Raw genomic sequence first — 12812 nt, forward strand, 5'->3', positions numbered from 1 at the left:
GATAACAGATCGATTTAAAGACTGGGGTGAGTCAATGGACTTAAAGTACTTAAAGAATTTAGAAACCAATCGATTGCAGACACAACAAATGTACAACACTTAACATAAAAGCAGACAAACACAATCTGGTTACACAAGAGTATTCTGTAATTAAGAGCCTACTGAATCCCTCCCGTCCTGAATTAGATCCGTTTAAAAAATATTACCTAGCTTTTTATGCAATTGATAACGTACTTGTCAGCACACTGGGAAGATGGAAGATCAATTATTTGTGGCAAGCCATTTCTAACATAATGTCTAAAATAATCCCTCTAAGCATGAAAAGCACCTATTTTAAGGAAAAATAACAGCTTGCAAAAATTCTGTAAAACCAACAAGAGACCAACTGAAGAGACCAATTTGCAAACTATTTATTCCTAGCAATGTAACCAGTTCTCTAAGCTCGCGAAAAATTAGTTAACATAACCGTTTCTCCGATTTCGCTGACATCAACACTGACTATTAATAATCGGTCAATTACTAAGATATTGATTCTTAATTTTAGACTTTTAATTCAATTTCTTACCGAGCTGTCGCTGGAAGTATTTCAAAGAGAAATAATTACCCCACTGTAGTACCTTAAATCATAAGACACGCCTGATCACGACGCGATTGACATGGTGATGTCAGACTGTTACTACTGTCGGTTTGTATTACGGGGCAATTTTGAGATACCACTCAGCTGGTAGTATTGTTCCGACCTTTCGACACGGGTACATAATATTAAAGGCGTTAAATACATTGTAAAGGTCTGACAGTTCGCTGACGTTTCACTGCAGATCATTCGTTGCTTTTGCACCAACCAATTGATATTTAATATTCTTGGCAGTATTGTCTGTTAAGGTGGGACCAGGGTTACGGTTAAGAAATAACAGCAGCAACAGCAACAACAACAACATAACAATGAAAAAAATAATAAAAAATAAAATAAAATAAATAAAATAAATAAAATAAATAAAATAAATAAAATAAATAAAATAATAAATGTATTATGCGTACAAGATGTAAAATGTACAAAAAGAGTTAAAAGAAATGCACTTATTAGCTAGTTGGTTCGTATGGAGACGAGCGGCCATGGCACGTAGCCAAACGCATAAGCTAAGATCAAGCGGAACAGGTCACACCGCGCATACTAAACATTTTACATTTACATTTTAGACATTTTCCAGACGCTTTTAATGCAAAGCGATTTACAAAGTGCTAACTTTTGGTACAGGACATTTCACGGAACAGCTCCACCATATTCAATCAATATCCTCACCCCCAGCTGCTAGATCTCAACCCTGCTGGAAAAAAACAAAAACAAAAAACAGCTCAAGCTAGGTTTTGAAACAGCTGGTAGTCAGTTTGACCAGTTTGGACCAGCTCCACTCTCAACATGACTTGACCTGCTCAAGCTATGTTTTGAAACAGATGGTAGCAAATCATTTCAAGCTGGTCCAGCTGGATTTTACACCAATCTGCTCTGACCTGGCTATCTCCTCCCACTGTCAGACAATTATTGCGATCAGGACAGCAGACTCGTTATCCACCTTCAGACATTGACTGATGACTGAGTTACTCGGTCTTCTTCTCAACAGGCTCCCTTTTCATCCCCAACCCTCTAACATTCATTCCTGGTTCTGGTTCAGGTTAAGTGGCTTGTTAAGAATGTGATCTATGTAGGCCTATTCAGGCTTTATATTCTTTGCAGTAGTGCTCAGTGATTTTAAATACATAGTTGCTGGTCTGGGAATGTTGGTAGTCTGCCACTATTCATCGTTAAAATCATGGAGGCGCTTCGAGACAAAAACATCAGCCAAATGAATGCCATGAGATGTAAATGCCACGGTGCCATCAAGTTGAATTGCTAGTATGCTAATTCCTTCACAGGCATAAAAGACTACGTAATGAGACGTAACTATGAAACCTGACGTGTAAAGTTTTCAGACTATAGACATTCCAACAGAGCATCACCATGATGCTCCAGTGGAGCTGGACTTTGTGTGATAAACTTTATTAATGCATTAAAACACATTTTATAAGTCCTGTGTCAGTAGAATGGCAAATTAAGTACCATTACATTTTGCGGTGCACTGTTGCATATCGCTATTATTGAACATTCTGTCTAATGAATTGCATTCATTTTAACCTGCATTCTCTCTAACTTGCACCACTGCACACCAAGCACTTTGAGTACTAACACATACACAACATAGGATAACCTGCTCCCCGTAGCCACTTGCCTATACACTAGTGTTGTCACAAGGTACACAATTGTATCATTGTAGGCTATCGAGGTCGGAGGCACATCCATGTCTACTCCGAGAAGATAGCCATACTATAGAGCAGAACTACTTCTTCTTGTGCGGACATAGGCAAGTAGAAGATCAGTAGAAGAAATATTAAATAACTAAAAAAGTTGCTGGATTGATAGAAAGTACTCTGGGCAGACATCTGCAGTTTCATATGTTTAACTGTTAGAACAGAGGATTTTTGCAGTCAGATAATCAAGACAAACATTTCATTGATCCTGTTACAGTAGTAGGGGGGGATCCCCACAGTTGAACATGATGTTTTCATGGGAACTTTGCCCAAGAATAAACAAAATGAAATGCCAATTAAAACAAAAGCCTGTGTCAACAGGGATGGGCAAGGTGGGCTGTATCTGTTTCTGAATTTCAGACCTGCTGCTCTTAATGATTTCATTTCTCCAATCTTTTACATGATATAAACAGCAGCTGATAAATGTTATTGTAGCATTTTATTGTGGTCAAATGTGCAAGTGGTCATGGTGCATATGGCTAATTAGCTGGTGGAGCCAGGGTAACTGGTGTCAGTAAAATCCTGTATACTCACCGGCCCTCCAGGACTGGAGTTGATCCTGCATACACACCGGCCTTCTAAGATTGGAGACCCTGGACTAGAACTACACATTAAATATCAGGCACCAGAAAGTGGACAGAGCGAGAAAAGCTGTCCCATTGCAGCTACAAGGGCCGATTCATTAATTGTTTAATTAGCTCAATCACATCGATATGACATTTTATATACGCACGGAGTCTGGCCGCAGACTGTTAATGTATCCGAAAGATTTACTGAGCTCAAGCACAGGAGCGAATCAGCATAATTTACAGAGCTTGCTGCCTGTTCACATATTTGTAATTTATAAATGAAACATACGTATGTGTCACTTTGTATGATAAACTTTATAAATGTGTCAAAACACATTTTATAAATCCTGTGTCTGTAGAATGGTCATATGTTCAAATTAAATATGAAATCCAGTCGGTTACAGATTAACATGTGCCCATATTTCATACTTAAACAAATGAACTCCCCAAAAACGCTCAGGATAGAAGGACCATTTTCACTTTACAGGGGTTTTCAAGAAATTCGTCTAGATTTTCTGAAAAAGACTCAAGAGGAGATCAGCATGCCTGTGAGGTGGCTGAGACTTGCAGGTCATTTCTGGCTCTTATGATGATTTGGCAGCTAGAGCTGGTGGCATTTGGGTGGTAAGTTCAAAATAAATACAAGTGCAAACAAAACCCCTAACAACAAAATGGCAGAAGGGTTCACAATATCTGAGTGAAAGCATATTTATTAGTTTTGTGTCATGTCATCTGGTTCAGTAAGGAACTGCAGCGCTCCATATACCCTGCGGGGGGAGCCCCTGCCCTGCCTGAAGAGAATACTCCACAATGTAGTTCTCCACAAAATATCGAAAGAAGAATGCAGAGTTTGTTGCATAAAACATACTTCATGCTGCATGATATTGATTATAACAAACAAGTGCTGGCTTGTATAAGCATGGCTAAGTATGACATGTAAATCTGATAATGATAATTTGCAATAGGCTGCCTTCCATAGGACCACCACACAAGCCAGTGCAAAGGCCACAACAAAGCCAGCCCAAGTTGCCAACTCTTGGTTTCAGTAAATACTATAAATATCATGTGTCCAGCATTGAAATGGAAGTTACCAACAGGGAAATGGAAGAACATTATTTGGAAGATGAGATGAGTCTCCCCCCCCTCCTTCTCCTCAATTTGGAAAGCCTGATCTATTGTTTAAATGCATCAGTGGTCGTCACTGCGACTTTGGCTATCGATCCAGCCCAGACAGAAGCTGAGTGAGGGCTCAATGCTGGCCTGCGCTTACCACTGCGGTTGGCCCACATAACAGCACAGAATGACAGCAATGACCCCACCTAAATCTGCTGCGATACACCTTAAATGTGGCTGGTTACAGTTCAGCCATATACCAGCCCAAAATGGGAATGTCGTTGGTACATGTGATTGGGTGCATTTGGCCCACAATACACTTGTCATTGCCATAACTGAACATTAAAGGGGCAGTTCACCCAAAACTTAAATGATGTTGTGTTTCCACCCACAGTACTATCTATGCACCCAGACAGTTTTTTCAATTGTAAAAAAAAGTTTTAATCAGTAAATATTTCTTCTACTGATCTTCAGCTTGCCTATGTCCGCACATGTAGAAGTAATTCCCCCAAAGCACCAATATTCTGGGGCAAAGTGCCAATTGGTCTGATCAGAGTTTAGCCGGCTACTTGCTGCTTTCGGCTTGTATACTGAAGCATGGAAGTGTATGTGTTAGCCAGATGTGAACATGGTAAGACCATACGCCTTTTCTTCACCTCTCAGATACTTCTGCTTTTTGGTGTGCTTGGGGGGGGGAGATTTCCACAGTTGGTCACTCAGGCGTCATCTGTAGGAGTTTCACACATGGACACTTTGCCAAAGAATAAACAAAATGAAATGCCAATGAAAGCAAAAGCAAGCACATCAGATTTGACTCTGTACCAACAGGCCCACTTCTAGAACAGGGATGGGCCCGGGGGACATATCTGTTTCTGGATTTCAGACCTTCTGCTCTTAATTATTTCCTGGAGAAGACAGAGAGAGGAGCACGTCTGTGGGAAAAGGTAAATAAAGTTGTTGCTTGGAACAAGGCTGATAAGAATGATAAGATAAGGAAGGTGACCAATGCACTCTTGATTTGGATGCATTAAAAGCCCTTCATTATATGGCTTTATTGTATACTGTATATGAGACAATGTAACAAAAGTAGCGTGATTATCAAACATAAAAGAAAATATCTACAAAATCTCATGTCCCCTCAAAAGAAAAGTTTTTTCATTAGCCCAGTCATTTACATGCTCTGTCATTTACAGCAACATTCTGTGATATAAACTGCAGCTGATAAATGTTCTCCTAATTAGCTGATTGAGTAACTGGTGTCAGTAAAATCCTGCATACACACTGGCCCTCCTGGACTGGAGTAGCCCATCCCTGGACTAGAGCTACACATTGAATATCAGGCACCAGACAGTGGACAGAGCGAGAAAAGCTGTCCCATTGCAGCCATTGCAGGGCCAATCCATTTCATGATTTTGTGTCAACTTCTGCTCTTAGTTGTTTAATTGGCTCAATCACATTGATCTGACATTTTATATACGCACGGGGTAAGGCTGCAGACTGTTAATGTATCCGAAAGATTTACTGAGCTCAAGCACAGGAGCGAATCAGCATGATTTACAGAGCTGTCAGGCAAGTAAGACCAAGGTAATTGTTTGGAAGAAAAGGCAGCACGCAGAAAGGCCCACCAGGGGCGGAGTTGTACACCCCCGTCATAGTTACAAGAAACAGATAGTAGTGAGAGTCATTCAAGGGCTTCTAAGTTATCGTTTGTGGTTCTGGTGCCTGGCCAGACTAATTTGTCATGTCCAAGAGCAAGAAGAACAGCCACGTCCATGGGGGCCCATGCTGTTGTTCATTTTACCGGAATTGTGAGATTCTGGAATCCCCCCTGCCTCCCCAAAAAAATAAAAGAATTTGCTCCTGATTCCCAAGGCTTTTTTTTTCCTCACATAAATTAACAAGACACATGCTAATGCTAACAATTAGGCCAATGCGAGGCTGATGCTAACCCTCGGCTGCATCGTTCCTGCTGCTGCATCTCCCGATGGCTTAGCCTAGGGCAGCGGTACAAAATCTGTAGGTCTACTGTCCTGCAGGTTGAGTAAATACTGTACATATCAGGTGTCCAGCAGTGAAATGGAAGTTACCAACCGGAAAATGGAAGAACATTATTTGGGAGATGAGAACAAAATGTAGACTTCCCCCCTGCTTTCTCCCCAATTTGGCATTGTTTAAATGCATCAGTGCTCCTCGCTGCAACTTTGGCTAGTGATTACATTACATTACATTAATGGCATTTGGCAGACACTCTTATCCAGAGCATACAGTTGATTAGACTAAGCAGGAGTCAATCCTCCCCTGGAGCAATGCAGGGTTAAGGGCCTTGCTCAAGGGCCCAATGGCTGTACAGATCTTATTGTGGCTACACCGGGGATCGAACCACCAACCTTGTGGGTCCCAGTCATGCACCTTAACCACTACACTACGGGCTGCCCTGTGATACACTACAGCGATCCAGCACAGTCATCCTAGTAATGGCCTCCAGAAACTACAGTATGTCCAAAACAGCGCTGCTAGGATCCTGATGAGGGTGCGCAAATATGATCACATCACCCCCATCCTCAAATCGCTTCACTGGCTCCCCATCTCACTTAGGATTGAGTTCAAGGTCTCCCTCCTCACCCACCAGTGCATACACGGAAATGCCCCCCGCTACCTCAAGGAAATCCTTACCCCTCAGACCTCCTCGCGTAACCTCCGCTCTGCAACCACCAACCTCCTCAAACCCCCCAAGACCAAGCTCCGCACAATGGGGGATCGGGCATTCTGCTCGGCCGCTCCCAGTTTGTGGAATGCTCTCCCCGACCACCTAAGGGCACCACAGACTGTGGATACTTTTAAACGAGGTCTAAAAACCTACCTTTTTTCTAGAGCCTTCTGCTAGATTTAAAAAAAATTTTCTCATGTTTTGTATTTCTTTTTTTAGCACTTCTGCTTTTTCATCTGTAGCACTTTGAGATTTAAAAAAAATATATAAAGCGCAATACAAATAAAATTTATTATTATTATTATTATTAGTTAGCAACTGGGTGATGTCCCAATGCTAATTTTCATTCTAACCCTAATTTGGCACACATAACCGTATTAATGAGGTGTGCTTTTGGAGTAAAACTTGCAGCATGATAGATCTCAAGGAAGAGGAAAATAGGCTAAGCCTAGGAATGGGCGACATGGCTCAGGCAGTAAGAGCAGTCGTCTGGCAGTCGGAGGGTTACCGGTTCGATCCCCCGCCCGGGCTGTGTCGAAGTGTCCCTGAGCAAGACACCTAACACCCAAATGCTCCTGACGAGCTGGTTGGCGCCTTGCATGGCAGCCAATCGCCATTGGTGTGTGAGTGTGAGTGTGTGTATGAATGGGTGAATGAGAAGCATCAATTGTACAGCGCTTTGGATAAAGGCACTATATAAATGCCAACCATTTACCATTTAGGAAGACGTGGCAGAGAAAATCATTCTTAGCATCAGCATAGCATTGGTTTCGTTGTTAGCATTCAATGCTTTCTCCACTTCAGGACCAAAATTTCAGGAGCCCACATAAGATTCCCATAAAAAACATGAATAGCATGGGGCCCCATGCACCTGACTGTTCTGTTTGTTTTCATACTGAAATCTGGACAGGCGCCAGATCCACCTACGATCTCAGAATCCCTTGAGCAGCTGCTGATGATTTCTGCCTCTTACAACTTTGACAGAGGTGTACAACTCCTGCCCCGGTGGGCCATTCTGCGTGCTTGTTTTTCTTCCCAACAATTTCCTTGGTCTTTACTTTTCTGACAGCTCTGTAAATCACACTGGTTCACCCTTGAGCGCTTGAGCTCAGTAAATCCTTCGGATAGACCTGCAGTCTTCAGCTGTTTGCATTTCACCCCTAATTCGGCGCACCTAATTCTACAAATCATCAGCGCAATGCAATTGAGCTGTTTGAGCACGGCTTTGTTAACTTTGTTCACTAAGCGTGGTATATCTTCAGGAGTGTTGGCTTAATTCATTTTCATGGAAATGACAATTCTGGTGAGGCAAGGACACCAAACATAAAGAGCATAGCTACGACCTGACAGGGGAGGCAGGGAAGTAATGAGAAATTGCTGGGAAAACAGCGCCTACAATGCAATTAAACACACTTCCTGCACATTAGTCAGCTTGTGCTAGCAAGGGTTTTTATCCATATTGTTGCATTTCACTTAAGGGGTAAAACATGCAGTAAAATTATGTAATCTGTCCTATTCAGCATTTCTTGTTATTTCTTGTATTAGTAAGTATCACTGTGAGTCAGACACCCAATGTAACACAGGCCAGGACCCATCCAACGCCCACAGGCCTCCAGCTAAAATAAATTAGGGAGAATGCAGTGGACCGTGTGAAAGTTTAAACTTTTCTACCCGACGACGTGGTTGTCCTTGGCATGTGGCTGCACCGCCTCTATTCAAGGGTATGAAGGATCACTAGTGCTTTCAATAATGCTTTCTCTGCAGAAATAAAGACACTTGTAATTGGATCAAGTGTGAAGTGTATTCCTGAAGTGTATTCTCTTTTTCCCCCTCAACCCTATTTTTGATGAGTACTTCCCTTCCAAAGAAAGGAATTGCTGGTGCTGAAAGGACAGGTGGTTGATTAGGGAGACTGTAGACTCAATAGTCTCTATTGCATTCTTACCTGCATTTTTTTCTCCTGACAGTGTTATAAGTGACTTGGGCAAGGTAGGTAGTTCAAGCCCCGATGTAGCCCTGATAAGATCTGCAGAGCTGTTGGGCCCTTGAGCAAAGCGCTTGACCCCACATTGTGCTCCAGGGGGGATAGTCCCCTGCTTAGTCTAATCAACTGTAAGTAGCTTCGGGTAGAAGTGTCAGCTAAATTATTATTAAATTAAATAATTTAAATGAAGTAATAATAATTATTATTACTAGTATTATTGTTAATAAAATTAGCTGAACCCATTCCATATTGTATATACTGTATGCATGGCAATATGTCTATCCTAACATTGTTTGTTAAAATTAAGCCTTCTTTTAATTGTGCTTTGCTGATTTTGTATTCATCTAGCTGTATATTATACAGTATTATGATCTGTTATTTGCAGTTGTCTCTGTATGCACTTATTTCTGAACAGTAACAGTACCATCCTACCATGCAGCTGAGATTAAAATATATAAAGGAGTTACACCACCTAAAGAAAACTGCAAATGTGAACATTAATATTCCAAATTATACCCTGGACTATTGTATGTACATAATATAGCATCTCAAATCTGTGCTGTCTTTCAATTTGGGGGGGAAACTGTAGAACCAACCCTGTTCATGGAGATCTGCTGTCCTGCAGGTTTTCACTCCAAACCTATCAAAGCACACCTCACTCAACAGCAAGATATCTCATTTGAGCTGCTAAGTAGTGGAGTCAGGTGTACCAAATTAGGGTTGGATTGAAACCCTGCAGGATGGTAGATCTCCAGGAACTGGGTTGGTTACCACCACTGTCGAGCAACCAGTAACACATCGACCGTATGACCGGAATAAAGCACTAGAAGGGGGCCAACACCACTTGACTGCTTTCCGTGGGGCCAAGGATCTCCCAGCCACAGGTGAAAGAACTGAATGGTGCTGTGCCTAGGCAGGTATGTATGGGTTGTGTCACCACAGGAAGGGCTTTTCATGAGCGGCCAGCACTTCAATGTATTTGTTCTGGCAAGAGAATGTGCGATCGGGAGCCGGAACTTCGGGACAATGCTTTGTCAGCTTTTGTTTGGATAAACTGGTGGACATGAGTGTATGTTCCGACTGCACTATCTCTGGGGTGCATATTGGTCTTGTATGCACTGCTAGGATGCACCATTGAGCCGAAACAAAAAACTGCACCCACGTCGGCCATTTTCTGATAACACTAGACACTCTTCCCTTACAAGTACAGACACCCATTTCTTACCTAGGGAGGTGGATGCCCATGTGCCTATGGGCGGGCTGGGATTTTTGCATCGTCTATGGTGTAAGCTGGACACACCGCTGACCTAGTGCCCTTGGATATTTGCAACAGTGGGATACTTTTTGGAGAATGGATGCGCTGCTGCAACATATTGCTTTCTCAGAGTAATAAACGGGGAATATCTGCATATCTGCACAATCCTTTTACATATATGTATGTGTTATGAATACTTGCATCCTGCGCTTGTGAGTAATATTTTTAATTGCAGGTGGTCTTTCAGTAAGGGAGACCAGTATTTACATGTTAGGTTGCATAATGAAAGCCGAGGATAATCTAAACATTGCCAGTGAATTTGCCGACTTGGTTGGAGTGGGCCTCAGCTGAACACTAAAACATTGTACAGAGGGAAAGGAAGTTTACAGTACTAGAGCTTGGGAGTAAAACTAAACATAAACATGGGTTAGCCACAGGGGTTAGGAGATCATCAGGATTTTTTGCTCTCGAACACAGCGGTGGATCAGTACAGGGCAAACATGTAAATTCAAGACTTCTGCATTCCTTTTCACTCATAGCCTGCTTCCCAGATTTAGGGTATTTAGGGTATTAGAGGAGGAACATGGGCCAATTGGCCAGAATGGAAAGTAAAAACCAAAACTGATGGGACCTATTAAGCCGGAGAACACATTCGCCAGGATACAAGTTAACACAAGTTCCAGGAAAAGCTTTACTGGAATAGCGAAATGCACTGTTGTGAAATATACCAATAAATAACAAGGCTGTCTGCCAGACAAGAGATTGAATGTACTTTTATGTGGCCCAAAGGATTTAATCTAAAGCAACAGAGCTATTCTGGCATTGGATAGGTCCTTTTATTAGTTGTGTTTGTAAAAGTTTTTCATACTTTGCCATTGTTTTTGGTCACTGGGTGACTCACTACGTCCTCATGTCCCTGATCATTGGTCACCTTGGTAACAGTGATCTGAAACTAGTGCCATGGAGGGCTGTGGGTATGCTGGTTTTTACATTACATTACATTAATGGTGTTTGCCAGACGCTCTTATCCAGAGTGACGTACAGTTTATTTGACTAAGGGCCTTGCTCAAGGGCCCAACGGCTGTGCGGATCTTATTGCGCCTACAACGGGGATCGAACCACCGACCAGTTGTAGGGTCCTCGCATGCTGCCAAATAACGTAGGAATTGTACTCTCTATGAAACCGCAAAAAGTAATCAGTCTCATAAAATTACTGTTATCAGAAATACATAACCACAAATTTAGTCTTTTTATTAATAATTAAAATAACCTATATCAATGATTAAACATACCGACAACCTGAAGGTTGGAAGTTCTTTGAAAGACTGATTTGACTCGGCTCTCATGTCCATGTGACACCAAAACAGGCACAGATTTTAATAAAATATATTTATTTATATTATAACAAACGTACAAACACAGAACAGCCATGGGGTTGAACTAACGGGAAGTTAGTAGGTCAAGGTATGTTAGTAATGTGTGTGTTTGTGTAAGCAACCACTACTGAGAAGTGAATCTGTACAGCTCTGTTAATGCATATGTACACCATTAATTAATGTTAACAACTACAGTAGCTATTGCCAATTCATATTGTGATGAAAAAGTCATTATTATTTAGTTTAGTAATTATAAGTTAATCCTATGGTTTGCTAATGTATAAATATTGTTTAATATTGTCGTGTTATGAGCTATGTTAGTTAATGCCAATTCATGAACCTTATTATAAAGTGTGTATTATAAACACTTGGCTGCTCACACTGGCAAACCTCAGTAATAGCTGTCAGGCAAATACTGCCTGTACTGAAATAATGAACCTTATAGACCAGGGGTCTCCAACCCTGGTCCTGGAGAGCTACTGGGTCTGCTGGTTTTTGTTTTCACCTTAAAATCAGCACCTGTTGAGACCCAGGTAACCAGGTGAGGTGAGTTAATTAATTAATTAAATTAGAGCAGTTGATTATAGTTAATTGCCAGCAGACCCAGTAGCTCTCCAGGACCAGGGTTGGAGACCACTGTTATAGACACACAGGAAACTGGAATAGAAGAATTGCCAACCCACACACTGCATACAGGTGTGTGAATTCCATAGATGAGTCATACCATGAGGAACACAAAATTAAGGAACTATGGTGTGACCAGGCAGAGACAGCACCAAGTACTGTTTCAAGTGCTACCTATAAATTACTTTCCTTTGTACATGTGTGTGGGTGTGTGTGTGTGTGTGTGTGTATGCGTGTGTGTGTGTGTGTGTGTGTGTGTGTGTATGTGTGTGTGCGTGTGTGTGTGTGTGTGTGTGTGTGTATGTGTGTGTGCGTATGCACGCGGGTGTCTGTGTGCATGTTTTTGTTCTAGAGGTTCACTAAAAGAAAAGGAGGCCATGCACGGTGACTGCAGGATCAACTAAAACATGTAATTGAAACCACATTTGTTCACACATTTGTAACTAAGTTGAAACATATGGGCATTACCAAGAAAAATGGAATGAGCATCTGCTTTTCAGTGTCTGCCGTTGCTGTACTAATCATCACTTGCGCAGATGAAAGAATACCAGTGTACACATACATTCAGTGAGCACTTCATTTGGTAGACCTGTACAGCAGCAGCTTGTTAATGCAGGCAGAAATGTGTTGTTAATTAGAGAGGTCAGAGGAGAAAGGCTAGAAGTGGGTAGGCTATGGCAGCAGAAGACTTAATAAGTCTAATAAAGACCCAAAATTGTTCACTGAGTGTATGTAAACATTTTTACATTTCGATTAGAGCTACTAATGTTGAAGTCTATGAGCTGTTTAAAAGTTAAGGTGGAATTTTAGGAATACATTCTTGTTTTTCATCTCAAGTCTG

The sequence above is a fragment of the Conger conger genome, chromosome 4 (assembly GCF_963514075.1).
Source record: "Conger conger chromosome 4, fConCon1.1, whole genome shotgun sequence".
Classification (NCBI taxonomy): domain Eukaryota; kingdom Metazoa; phylum Chordata; class Actinopteri; order Anguilliformes; family Congridae; genus Conger; species Conger conger.